Consider the following 10,055-nt stretch of genomic DNA (forward strand, 5'->3'; position numbering starts at 1 on the left):
TGCCTGCACACGCATGAACATGTACATGTACACAAGCGCAAGACGTTATGAACATCGCTCAGGCTCGCTTGCTTGCTGTGGCTGGCCATGGGTTCTAACCACCTGGAACCATGTGAGCCCCAAATTAAAAGCCCTCCTTTTGTAAGTTGCCTAGGTCATGGTGCTTTGTCACAGCAACAGAAAAGTCACGGAGACGTACAGAATCTGAAAGCTTTAATTTTTCTTGGTCCCAAAGAACAAACCCCAGAGTTGGCAGACATGCAGATGAAGGCTCTACCCATGAGCCCTACTCAGTCAAGACCTGGCGATGGCATCAGGGGGCTCTGGAGGCTGACTGGTAATGGAGACAAGGAGGGCGTCACAAATCATCCTCGGGCCCGAAGTCTAAAAGTCAATCCGGACAGACCACAAGCGTATCCCCTGTCTCCACTCATGCCGCTAAACCTCCGAAGAGAGGCCAGCATCAGGGATGACTTGATTGTTTACAAATGCTAATAAATAACACAATTTAGATAGGGTACATGGAATTTAAGATTTCCCCCCTTGGAGTCACAAAAGGCAGGGTTTCAAATAAAACGCTCTCTGAAACTCAGTGTGTGTAATATTGCTACCGACCAGGTGGAGGGGGCTGCCAATAAAAAAAAAAAAACATCAATTATTTACTATGTGTGAGCCTTGTACCAGCCGGCGGGGCCGGGGGAGGGGTGGCCATTCTGGCCGCTCCATCTTCGCTCGCAAGGCACCTCCGTGGACCTCAATCTTACCTTGAGCTTTCTTGGCACGTTTTGACGCAAAGCCCTATCAGTGAGCACTGCCGGCCAATTCTTTTTATTTTTTTTTAAAGGAAATAGCTAAGTCATCTGGTTCCACTTTCCACGCAGAGCTGGTCCAGACAGGACGGGTTGCTTCATGTAGAGCTTTTTGGCCAGTAGCCACCTGCCCCTGGAGCACCGTTTTTCGGCTGGGATGGACTACTCCAGCATCGTCGCTGCAAGGAGCTGCCTTTTGGCCCTTGTCGGTAGTATCTGCCTATTGCTGCTCACAGAAATAGCAACTATAAGGACACCCAGTCCATTACAGCTTTGGAATCCCTTTACGGTTTTTAGCTGTTTCGTAATAAACATTCGACACGCATAGGATTGCAAAAAAAAAAAAATTAGGCTCTTTAAATGAAATCTAAGCTGGACGTGTTGGCTCATGCCTGGATCGCAGTGCTTGGGAGACAGAGGCAGACTAGGAGTTCAAGGCCAGCATCAATTATATGGTGAGTTTAGCACCAGCCTGGGCTGCATGAGATCCTGTCTTTAAAAATACAAAAAAGGGGACGGGGCGGGGTGGAGGGGAGGACAAGGAGAGCTCGATAGATAAAGCAAATCCCGCACAGGTATGCGGGCTAGGATTCAGATCCTTAGCACACTTGTCATCGGCAGATGAGTGTGTCAGCCTGTTTGTAACCACAACCCCAGGGCAGGCTTGCTAGCTGAGCTACCCAAATCCATGTGCTTTAGACTGAGTGAGAGACCCTGCTTCAGTGTATAAGGTGGAGAACAACTGAGAAAGTCTTGTTAACCTCTGCCGACTCCCCCCCGGGCACACATGTTCTGTGGCCACACATGAGAGATCAGTGCATGCACACAGACACACACACACCACACAGAGTTACACTAAAGTAACCCAAAAAGCAAAATAAAATTTGATCCTTGTGTTATGAGGGATAATACCCACATAAATAAGGTACACAATGCACACAGGAAAAGGCTCGGCATTCATACACAGTAAGACGCATAATACACACAATAAGGTGCTGTCTTAGTTGGGGCGTCTATTGCCGTGAAAAGACACCATGACCACAGAAACCCTTGCAAGGTAAAACAGTTCATTGGGGTGGCTCGCTTAGAGTTTAAGAGGTTCAGCCCATTATCATCGGGACCGGGAGCACGGCGGTGTGCTGTTGGTGCTGGAGCTGAGAGTTCCGGATCATTCAGGTAACAGGAAGACAGATACAGTCGCGCTGAGGGAAGCCGGAACAGAAGAGACCTCAAAGCCCACCCCCACAGTGACACACTTCCTCCGACAACGCCACACCTCCTAATAGTGCCCCTCCCTATGTGAGCCATGTTCTTTGCCACCACAGGTACATAACACATAAGCAGTAGGTTACACCACACACACAAGAAGGTACATAACACACAGGCAAAAAGCTACACAACACACACACTTAATAAGTCTCACAACATGCACACAACTCAAGGACTTACGTGTGTGACCACATCAAGTTGAGGGTCAACGCCACACCCAAGCATTTCTGGTGCCCTTTCCAGCTATCACTGCAAACTCTGCTGCTTGCACGACACGTGTATCCTAGCACGCATGGCTCTCACTTTCTTGCTTCTTTGTAGTCATGCATGGTCCTGAATCATCCATCAAATCCTGCAGTTTGGGTTGGCTCCGGTGGATTTTGTACTCGCCCATGAGGACTAACTTTTTTATTTTTTTATTTTTTTTTTGGTTTTTACAAGACAGGGTTTCTCTGTATTGTTTTGGAGGCTATCGGTTCAGCCTGGCCTTGAACTCACAGAGATCCGCCTGCCTCTGTCTCCCGAGTGCTGGGATTAAAGGCATGCGCCACCACCGCCCGGCCCATGAGGACTAACTTGCTTGCACAGGTCTTCTTAGACGAACAAGGTTGGCTTCTCCATACTCTAACATCCCCATCTGGAGTTAGGGGCTGAACCCAGAGTCCCACACCAGGCTAGTGCCTGACCACCGAGATACTTCTCAAGCTGTCTTGTTTCATCTTTTGTTTTCCCCATGTTACAGGCGATGGCTAACGTCCATGACCAATTTTTACTGGATTTGAAATAATAGAATATAATCCAGAGAGGGTTACACGCGTAGTGGAGAACCATCTTGAATGTGCATGGACTAGGGTCTTGGACTGAGTAAAAAGGAGAGATGGGGAGGGATGGAAGAAGAGAGGGAGAGAGGGAGAGAGGGAGAGAGAGAGAGAGAGAGAGGGACAGAGACAGAGACAGAGACAGAGACAGAGACAGAGACAGAGAGAAAGCCTATGGTGGTTTGAAAGAAAATGGCCCCAAAAGGGAGTGGCACTATTAGGAGGTATGATGTGGGTTGTCCTCCTGTATACTACGAATATGTGGTGCTTTCACTGGTTGATGAATAAAACTGTTCTGACCAATGACCGGGTAGAATAGAACCAGGCAGGAAATCCAGACAGAGATATGGAGAGGAAGAAGGCGGAGTCAGGAAGACGCCATGTAGCTGCTGAAGGGGTGAGATGCCAGGACATTACCAGTAAGCCACAGCCACGTGGTGATACACAGATTAATAGAAATGGGTTCATTTAATTGTGAGAGCCAGCCAGTAATACGCCTGAGCCATTGGCCAAACAATCGTAATTAATGCTAAACTTCAGAGTGGTTATTTGGGAACTGGCAGGCAGGACAAGAAACCTCCAACTACAGAGGTGTGGCTTTGTTAGATGTGGGTGCAGCCCTGCTGGAGGAAGTTTGTTACTGTGGAGTTGGGCTTGAGATCTCATTCATGTTCAAGCCATGCCCAGTGTCTCAGTTCACTTCCTGCTGCCCGAGAGACAAAGACGTAGGACTCTCAGCTCCTTCTCCAGCACCGCATCTGCCTGCACGCCGCCACGCTTCCCGCAATGGCGATAATGGACTGAACCTCTGAAACTGTAAGCCACTGCAATGAAATGTTTTCCTTTGTAAGAGTTTCCATGGCCGTGGTGTCTCTTCACAGCAATAGGAACCTAGCTAAGACACCATATGAGCACTGAAGTGCAAGCAAGCAGCCCCGGCTGCCACAGACAGGAGCTGGCCCCGCTGTGGTAGACTGTGCCCTCAACGTGGGAACTGCATCAGCCAGGCCTCCTTAACTTCATTCTTTTTTTGTTTTGTTTTGTTTGTTTTTTTGTTTTGTTTTTTGAGACAGGGTTTTTCTGTGGCTTTGGAGCCTGTTCTGGAACTAGCTCTTGTAGACCAGGCTGGTCTCGAACTCACAGAGATCCGCCTGCCTCTGCTTCCCGAGTGCTGGGATTAAAGGCGTGCACCACCAATGCTCGGCTTAACTTCATTCTTGTCAGAGATTTTGTCACAGTCATGGGGAAAAGAAGGAATACTGGGGTGTCTCGTCAGGACTAGGCAAGTGTACTGTTGTGTTGGACAACCTCCCCAGCTTCTGTAGTTGACTTTTGAGACGTATCAAGGCTGTTTCCATCTGAGATTAATTCCTTTCATCAATGTGGGTCAACTTTGCTGAATGGAAGCACCACAGCTTACTTGTCTATTTACTATTGGTTGAAGTTTGGACTCAGACCTACTTTGGTTAATAGAAATAAAAACGTTTATGAGCCTTATTGTACACATGGATGCAAGTTTACATGTCTGCTAATGGATTATGGAGTACCACTTACTAGGGAACATTACTTAGCTTTAATTTGTTCATATCTACACGTGGTCTATTGCTAGTTACAATGTTGCTGTTAGACTTTTAGTTTATTTGATTTTAATTACCTCCCTCCTAACCAGAGTGTGGTGTGCATGTGTGTGCGTGTGCGTGTGAATGCGTGCGTGCATGCGTGTGTGTGTGTGTGTGTGTGTGTGTGTGTGTGTGTGTGTGCGCGCATTCAGGAGTGCATTCATGTTTGCCCATGAGTCCCAGGGTGGCCATAGGCAAAAGTCCCTGGAGCTAGGGTTGCAGGCGATTGTAAGCTGCCCAGTGCAGGTACTGGAAATAGGTCCCCTGGGAGAGCAACAGGTGCTCTCACCCGCTGAGCCATCTCTCCAGTCCTGGACCCTGGTCATCATCTTCCTGCTGGGTTACGGTTTTCCTCTGCTGAACTTAGCATGGATCCAGCTGATATCGCCAGGCTCTTTCCCCCTTTCCATACACACACTGAGCTCTCGGACTTGCATAGTGTTCTTTAAAAATCCCCTGCTCGTCTTCCTGAGTGTTTCTTTTTTTTAAAATTAACTTATAAAACCTCTTATTACGTACAATTTAAAATCTCTCACTTACTGAGGGTGGGGCATGTGCTACAGTTCATGAGGTCAGGGGTCAACGTCCAGGAGTCTGCTGCTGAGGGCTCAGGGCGTCAAACTCAGGTCTTCAGTCTTCCCAGCGGGGACCCTAACCCACAGAGCCATCACAACAGCCCTTAGTCTGTTTTTATACGAGGAGTTCATTATTGATTTGTGTTCCGTTATTGTGTGATTGTGTGTGCGTGTGTGTGTGTGTGTGTGTGTGTGTGTGTGTGTGTGTGTGGCCTGTAATTCAGCCTCCGTTTTCTTAGGGAGTCTGCTTTCATCCGTTTAAATAGCTCTTAATTTTAGCCTAGCCCAGGTTTACAGCCCTTCCCTTTTTAACTGTTGTTTGTTGTGCCAAAAACAGAAATCCTTTTCCTTCACAGACCTGAAGCTATGTCCGCATGGGGTAAAGAAAGAAGACACAGGAGGAGGGGATGGGGCTGCAGAAAAGTCTCTGTCCTCAAGGTGCTTGCGACGTCAGGATGAGGACCTAGGTCTTTCTCATTTTCACCCCACCCCCAACTTCTCAGCTCCCTGCTGGAATGCCTTTGCTCACTGTTATTATCTAATGGCGCTCCACAGTTGAGCATCTTAGAGCCAGCCGAGGGTAGGCCTGGCTCTGGCGCTGGCCCGAGGTGGCAGTCGCGGCCTCAGCCGTGTCTGAGGGAGAACTGACTCTGGGGCTAACACTTACGATGCCATCCTGCCTCTCTCACCCTGGCTTCTCTCCACAATCTTGAACGGAACTGGCAGCTTGGCACTGCCCACCCAGTGTTCCCGAGAGGCCGAGGAACATAGATAGGGTTAGAGAGAGAACGGCGTGTAGGCGTGTAGAGCGAAGTCAGTTCAGGCACTGTGCTCTGCTTTGAGGGGCGGGTCTCCTAACCATCTCCCTGTTCCCATCTGGAGCATGCTGAGGCTAGCCCAGGTAGCAGGGCCAGTGAATCCCCAGATTTCTTGTTGTCTTTCCAGAATGGAGGCAGAGCTCTTTCCTCTCTCTGCGGTCACTTAGTTTGGGTTCTTGTTGCTGTGAAGAGACACTATGACCATGGCAACTCCTACAAAGGAAACATCTAATTGGGGTTGGCTTGCAGTTCAGAGGTTTAGTCCTTTATCACCCTGGTGGGAAACATGGCGGCAGGCATGCAGACATGACGCCGGAGAGTTAACTGAGAGTTCTACATCTTGATCCTCAGGCAGCAGTAGTGTCTGCCACACTGGGTGTAGCTTGAGCATAGGAGACCTCAAAGCCTGCCTCCACAGTGACACACTTCCTCCAACAAAGCCACACCTTCCAATAAAGCCACTCCCCATGGGTCAAACATTCAAACACATGAGTCCCGGGTGGGGTGGGGGGAGCATTTCTATTCAAACCACCAGAGTAACCTTTGCAGCTTTTCCTCTTAAGGATGGCTGATATTTATGAGTAAACCAGGAAAAAGACTTCCTTCTCATGGCTCTGCCCGAAAATGGGTAGCCATTTCATAATTTTAATATTTATTTATTATTTCTGTGTGTGTGTATGGCGTGCAGGTACATATGTGGAGGTCAGATGACCTTGCGGAACTGATTCACATGATGAGTTCTGGGGCTCAAACTCAGGTCTCCAGGCTCATACTGCAAATCTCTATGCCCGAGTCGTCTCACTGGTCCCGATAACTATTTCTTAACAAGCACAACTGCCCAATAGGCGTATAAGTGATGCAGAAACTGGAAATAGCTTTCTAAAACTACTATCATGGTTAATTACTTTAATTTCTTTTCTTTTTTACACTATTTCAGGTCAATCCCATCTGTTGTGAGGGGCTGGAGCTAAGAGAAAACAAGACAAAATGGATGTAGCTAAATTACAACACCAGCGTAACTCCATCAGGTTTGTCTGATGTGGTGTCTCCTACAGGGCCAGCATTATGTTTAATAAAACACCCTTTCAGAGGTGCAGGGCCCAAGTCCATTTTTTTTTTTTTTGTCCCTTAGTTTACCTCTGACTTCCCCTCTGTGGTAACCGTGACTTCTAGGGTTTCAGCTGGGGTTGAAGGTTCGAGAGGGGTGGTGTCTATTCATGGGGGTGCACCTGATGGTTATGGATAGAACCCCCAGGAGCCTATCTTTCATCTGATGTTTAACTCTGTGGGTCGCCTTCTTTAACTGTATGAGCATTCTCTCTTCTTAGGTAGGTGTCTTAGTCAGGGTTTTCTATTGCAGTAAGGGAACACCATGACCAAGAAAAGCAAGTTAAGAGGGGGGGAGGGTTTACCTGGCTTATACTTCAGCACTGCTGGTCACTACTGCAGGGAGTCAGAACAGGAACTCACACAGGGCCAGGAACCTGAAGGCAGGAGCTGATGCAGAGGCCACAGAGGGTGCTGGCTTGCTCAGTCTGCTTTTTTATAGAACCCGGGACCACCAGCCCAGGGATGGCCCCACCCACAATGGGCTGGGCACCTCCCCCATCAATCGCTAATTGAGAAAATGTCTTACAGCTGGATCTTAGGAGGAATTTTTCTCCGTTGGGTTTCCCTTCTCCCAGGACTCTATCACACTGCCACGCCCAGCTTCACCGTTTTCTCTGAGACTTCTTACTTGTACATTTGCATTTTAAAAGGAAAACCCTCGAGTCACAAGACTAACCTGAAACTCAAAAGGAGACTCATGGACACGCTAAGCAGCACTTTGAGAAGAGGACAATGACTGTTTTTTAAGGCACAGAAGGCAGGGGAGGGGAACGAGAGTACCCCCTTCCCCCTCCCACAAGACTTTAAAGAATACCGCACCAAATATTTCAGGCATTCATGAGAACCAGCTCTGGAAAGCCGATGGGAAGAAAGGAGATATTCTTTCCAGCACCCACGTGCCCGAAGCCATCCCCCTAACAGTCTCCAGAGTTCGCACAATTGGCCCTGAGATTTCCAAACGCTTGGGCTGGGTCGCCGGGGTGAGAATCTTGCCATTGCCATGTTCCTGGTGTCCTTTAGTCTGGTCTTAGCTGACAGACGTTAACTCCTCTCTTAAGCAGCCTTTCTGCCCTGTCTTCCGGGCATAAGTACCAAGTCGAGCGTTCCTTAAAGCCCGGGATTCTAAACAGTGTTACACTGTCTTGGAAGCCCTCTGCATATTTGCTAAATTTGTACCTCAGAGCCATGCACAGGATGAGACACAGCGATAAGACAGACTCCTGGTCCTGCTGAAGGTCCGTGTGCAGTGCCATGTCCAGTGTGAGAGCAGGGTAGTCACGGATCCTGGCTAAGCCCACGCGCTCCCACAGACAGCAGTGTAGAGACAGGAAACCTTTTATGTATGACAGGGGTTTTAGACAACTACAACGGAAATGAGTGTATCTGAGGCTCCAACAACTGTGCTGTCCACAAACGTATTATTTCACAGTGCACAGAAACCTCTCATCAGAGACATTTTGTGATCCTACTTTCCTGTTAGGGGATTTTTTTTTTAATGGCACTCTGATACTCCCGAGACTGTCAATAAAGTTTACTTTGAATCAGTGGGTGGAGCTGGCTACTAGCTGACCAAAACTAGCCGTAGACGTTTTGGAGGACCTAGTCCATATGGAGAGACACAGAGAGTAGTGGGTAGGGGCCGAGAGAAAGATCCTCTCAGCTGTTTTGGGATCAAAGAAGGAGAGAGAGAGGAGGTCACTGGCCACTTTTCCGACACACCTCTGATCATTCAGGGTCCTACCCCAATGTCTGACTCCGCAGTTATTATTGATAAAGAATAATCAGGTAAACACTTTATCTGGTGTCCAACACGGGGCACGAGATCACGAGACAGTTGCTCACCGCGGGCTTTGCAGACGCTGCTGCTGACTTTCCCACCCTCCCCCCAGGCCCTCCCCTCGAGACTGGGGTTTTACAGTTGCAGCCTCTTTACACAGATAATTTAGAAAAAAAAAATGTTTGATGAAGTAAAGAGATTTTTGCCTCGTTGGGGATTTCAAATCGTTCCTGAATCCTAAGGGGAGGTTCTATTAATCACCTAGGATATAAGATAGGTTTACAGAAAGTTCAGCCATTGGAAGTACAAATCAGGAGAGATCAATTACAAATTCTTTATCATTTTCAAAAATTGCTGGGAGATATTAACCAGCTATGACCCACAACTGGATTGACAACTCAAGAACTATGTAATTTACTTCAAACCTTACAAGGTGATAAGGACTTAGAAAATGATCAGCTGAGGCTGAGAGAGTTGGCACTGGTACAGCTATGTAGAAAAGCTCTCTGAATTGATTCTGAATGGAAAATGAAGACTTCATTAATTGCAGGAATAGACCCCGCAGAAATTGTGGTACCTTTTACTGATGCTGACATTTCCTCATTGTGGGCAGAAAATGAACATTGGCAAAGGGCTTATGGTAATTTCTTGGAGGAGATTAGTAACAAATATCATCAAAACAAGAGACTTCAATTTATAAAGAGAACTAGTTGGATTCTTCCTCACATTGTATGAGGAAGGCCAATTTCTGGGGTCCCTTACATTCTATATTGATGCAAATAAATCAGGAAAGGCAGGCTACAAGCCAGGAAATTTAATTAAAGTGGATCTAAGTCCTTATTATTCTGTTCAAAAGTCAGAATTAGATGCTATTCTTAAGGTATAATTATAGTTTCCCAAAACTCTTAATATAGTTGCTGACTCTCAATATTCAGAAAGAATTGTTTTATATATTGAAACTGCTGAACTTATTCCAGATGATTCAGAATTAGCTTTGTTTCTTGATGGGAGATGCCATTCTGTAAATCTGTCTCTTATTGGTTGTTGAATAAAGCACTGTTGGCCAATAGGGAAGCAAGATTGGTGGGACTAGGAGTCGAGGAGGATTCTGGGCAAGAGAAACACAGGGAGTCATCATGTAGCCGCCATAGAAGTAAGAGGTCTGGACCCTTCAGTAAGAGAAATACTGATATTAATAATTATGAGGAAAATACTTAAGTCAGAGATACCCAGTAAGAAACCAAGCAAAAGGCCAACAGC

Source organism: Mesocricetus auratus, unplaced genomic scaffold (assembly GCF_017639785.1).
Source record: "Mesocricetus auratus isolate SY011 unplaced genomic scaffold, BCM_Maur_2.0 Super-Scaffold_100001, whole genome shotgun sequence".
Lineage (NCBI taxonomy): Eukaryota > Metazoa > Chordata > Mammalia > Rodentia > Cricetidae > Mesocricetus > Mesocricetus auratus.